The sequence below is a fragment of the Octodon degus genome, unplaced genomic scaffold (assembly GCF_000260255.1).
Source record: "Octodon degus isolate 3935 unplaced genomic scaffold, OctDeg1.0 scaffold00029, whole genome shotgun sequence".
NCBI lineage: Eukaryota > Metazoa > Chordata > Mammalia > Rodentia > Octodontidae > Octodon > Octodon degus.
Window position 1 is genome coordinate 19,236,097 of NW_004524605.1, and position 4,598 is coordinate 19,240,694.

Sequence of the window (4,598 nt, forward strand, 5' to 3'; positions counted from 1 at the left end):
AGATGATAAGATTATGAACAACATTTGTGCAGACTATGTATGCTTAATACCACCTGAATTGTTCACATATATACATATTAATCTTAGAAAAAGAATTTTTTTCTATCATTTTAAAAATAAAGGTTTAAAATAATTCAAGAGCAAAATCATGATACTGTACTTCAAAGAAGTTTAAGAAAAAGATATTATGTGAGGCAAGAAAAGCCTTCTGAAAAACCACAAATATCACGGTCTTGGGAACCAAAAGCTACAGATATTAAATGAACAGGAAAATGAGGTGCATCGTTAGGCTTCACTAACGTGTTTCCTAAGTAGGCTGACTATGGCTGCCTTTTCACTCACTGCTAGAAGGACACAAAGCACCCTTCTGCTTGCAGGAGAGCTAGGGAGCCAATGAAAGGCCTGAAGCTCCTCTGTGGTGGAGTCCTGTGCCAGTCTGTGTCTTAAACTCGAAGGTCTGCTTTGCAAAGCTGAAGAGTGTATGTTTCAAGCCTGACAGAACTGAACATCAATGCCTAAGGATGGAAGAAAAGTAGAGCACCACCTAAGAAACAAGAAGAAAGACTTTGGTCTTTCTTGTTTTAGTCTATACAGGTGACAATCCTATTGGCTGGTGTCACCCACTTCCAGGGCAGGTCTTCTTTTCTTAATTTGTGCTTACATGCCAGTTATCTGCAGACAGGGCGGGAACTGTACTTCATTAATCCTGCTAGTAGTTATTTTATTTCTTTTATTCTTATTAATATGTTTGTAGTCCATAATTATTATATTCATCTTCATGAGTTGGTACATGTATGTAATACATGCGTGCGAGCGTGTGTGCGCGTGTGTGTGTGTGTGAGCGTTTAATCTTCTGAAGAATAGATTAAAAAATATTTTGGAGCTTTTGGAGGGAGAGAAAATATTGAAACTGCCTGTGGATACAAAAACAAATGAAAGGAAAGGATGTTGTTTCATCAAAAACACAGATGAAGAACCAGTCAAGACATTGTTAGCAAGCAGAAACCATCAAATTAGTTCCAGAAAGTGTGAAATCAAAGTTGCATAGCCCAAAGAGGTATATCAGCAGCAACAGCAACAACAAAAAGGAGGAAGAGGTGCTGTAGCTGGTGGACGAGGTGGTACTAGGGGTCGTGGTCAAGGTCAGGGCCAAAAGTGGAACCAAGGGTTTAATAACTACTGTGATCAAAGATATGGAAATTACAATAGTGCCCAGGGTGGTGACTCAAACTATAGTGGCTATGGTGGATATGATTATACTGAGTACAGCTATGGGAACTATGGGTATGGACAGGGATATGCAGACCACAGTGGTCAACGAACACTTATGGCAAGGCATCTCCAGGAGGTGGCAATCAACAAAACAATTACCAGCCATAGTAAAGAGGATGACATTGGAGGAAACAGGAGATGCTAAAGAAATCTTCCAGGATGATATTGAAGATTGCTCTTCTGTTGCTCTTTTTTTTAAATAATTTTATTGCAAAACATATCAATGAGACAGTTTCACAACCAATTACTGGCACATTTTCAATAATTTATACATTGCATATTGTTGTCTTAGTGGTATTTCATTATACAAGATGCAAACATGATATCCTGTCTCAAACATTATTAGAATAAACCTCTCTATTCATTGAATTAAGAGAAAGTAGCTGTATATCTATCTTAACTATTTTGAGTATAAAAATATGAAAGGGTTGTTCATTTATATCCCACTTTTTTGGTTAGTTTTGTCAGAGAAGGGCATTCTATTGTCATTTAAATGTTGTAGGTGTGTGAATTCAGGAAAATATTCCAATATAGTCCAGTAGTCCATAATAGTAGTGGGTTTTCTGTAAGACTGGCAATATCCAAAGTTGTTGACTTGAGCTTCTTCCAGCTCAGCATATTCATGTGGCTTTACTTTCTATACTTAGTTTTCATACTTTTCTGCTGGATGGTTAAGATCAAGATAAAGCAAGACCTATATAACAAGAAATGTAACTTTTGTATCTGATGAGGTCAGTCAAATACCTTCAGGATTTACCCTGAAACCCTATACCGCAGTTTGTCGATCCTTTGTCAGTGTTAGCCATGTGGATGAGTCACGGCCATTGCTTGGCCAATGTGCTATCTGCGAAAGCCTGAGAGAATATTTTCTGTCCATGTGACTCTCCTTAGGCACACTCTACATCATCAATCACATTCCTCGATGACCCCATAATCTCCTAGATCAGAAAATTTGGGACACAACTGAGTTACATAATGTTACAGTATAGGTTCTCCTATGTCCTGAGTCCTCACTAACCTTGAAAGGCTAGGGACAAAATGTTGGCTGTCCTTGCAACCCTTCTTTTTCTCTGATTTTTCTTCTGCAAACATAGGTTATTAACCCTCCAGAAGAGAAGCTTATTATTACCCTACAATATATGCAGTTGGGTTTAACCTATCTGTCTGACTATAAAACATCTTAGGCATAACATGGAACAGGTATTTTCCATCAAGTATTGATTTGTTAAACTTTAAGTCCCTGCAGAACATAAAGACAAAAAATGAAAAAATATGAATGAACAATTACATAATTTTACACAGAAATTAAGAAATCTAACCATATACAGCATTATAGCAGGACTGTCCTGTGACATTCTTTTCCCTGTCTCATTTTCATTTATTGGCCTTTTTCTTAAACAAATATTTACTTGAGAGACAGTATGGCAGTAATTGATATGCCATGACCAGCAGTACATATTTAGATGGTCTTCTGTTGCTCTAATGATTATTTTATAAAAGACTTTCTAGTATACAAGACACACTGTCCAACTGTATACAGCTGCCAGTTAGCTTACTTTGTCCTTTGCTACGTGTTATGACTGTGGATTTGTGCGTATACAAATTTTATTTGTATGATTTCTCATGTTAAACCCCTATATACTTCCTTCTGTGAAAAAAAGCAAGTTTCTTTCCCATACTTTCCCCAGTACTGGACATTATAGATGTTTTATCATTTATTTATTTGTTGTCAAAAGGACAAGTATGCACTTCATCCAGTGGAGAGTCAAACTATAACTTATAACCAAAAATAAATATTTGTTTATTTGAATGTAGTTCTCAAGGACACTCTGTGCAGGACATAAACAGAAACAAAGCTGATAATTAAGGTTTCCGTATTCTCCATAGCTCATCCCTGCAGTTTTTCTGTCTGACAATTAAAATGCAAAGCAAATACATCTTCAAGGGGACCTGTCTAAGCCAGTAATCTCTCAGTTTCAAGAAAGCACCTTTCAGCCAACACCATCCTTCTGTGAAATAAGCAGCTTTTGGCAGGACTAAAGGAAAGAATGAGACTAAGAAAGGATCACTCATTATGACTGCCCTACTGGAGTCCTTTCAAGAATATGCCTCCATAACAGACAAGGGAATGCAGGCTAAGAGGCACTCTGCTAAGATTTACAGGAGGCTCTGGCATAGATCCATGTGAAAGATAAACACCAAAGTGCCAGAAAAAAGGGATGTGGCAGGCAGACAACATCCTTCATGTGATACATACAGAAGGCAGTGACGGTGGTGATGCAAAAGCAGCCTGTTGAACAGTCCTTGAAAATGGCATTTCAAAAGGACATTAAGCAACTGGAAAGCCTATGGGGAAACTGACTTGGAATCCAAAATGAGTGCCACTATTGAATTACACAAGGTATAGATCACCTTTAAAATGTTTCAGTTTTCAAAGGTTATGGTACAGAAATTATAGATTTAGGTCACTTTTTAAGAACTTCTTAGTTAATGGAATGGTATTTCAAAGCAAAATTGAGGCAACATTCAGCCATTCTTTTAGAGTGATTCTTTTCCTCTCACAGTTTATAGGACTTTGAAAAGTAAAACCTTTCTAATTTGAAAAAAATACAGGTGAACTATACAAATCCAAAAGGAGCAGGCCTACTTCAGCAATTAGCCATGTACTCCACTTGGGAGGTAGAACTCAGAACGGAGGCAAAGCCAATAAAAATATAAAATACTGCCAGACCGCTGAAGACTTGGATCAGTTCAGTGACACTGCCAGCAAAAGGCAAATGCAGGCATTGGGAGATAACGCCAAAATACTTACGTCTTAAGCCAGCAGTCAAGCCAGGGAATGTGTTCTGAGAAATAATCTTTCGGCTCACTGCACAGAGAAAGGAGACACATAGAAATACTAGTAGAAAAATACTAGTGGAAAAATAGTCAAATCTTTAGAAATGAAAAATCTCTGAGAATATATGCAACTTATTGAGGGAAATGGAAAGAGGAAAGAATAGGTTTGACATGCCACTAAAATGTCAATTTCCATAAAATTAATTCAGTAACAGTAACATCAAACTTTTTAAAGCAGTATGCACTAGGACTTAAGCCAAGTATTTTCGAAAGTATTTTCTCATTCACCTCCTGACAATGCTAAGAGCCTGATCTCATTATTAATCTCATTTTACAGAGAAGACTGAGGAGCAAAAACTTAAATTCCCTTCCAAAAATCACACAAATTCTAAGCGGTAAAGTCTGGATTCACTCATAGACATTCTGAGTCCATAGACCTCTGCTCTTGGAGATTACACTGAGAATCAGATCAAATGTTGCCTGTAAAC

At 37.3% G+C, this 4,598-nt stretch overlaps 1 pseudogene; it reads left to right on the forward strand.

The window, feature by feature from the left end:
- The first annotated feature begins 849 nt into the window (after window positions 1-849).
- On the forward strand, window positions 850-1,380 carry LOC105741945 (annotated as a pseudogene).
- Window positions 1,381-4,598: the final 3,218 nt, after the last annotated feature.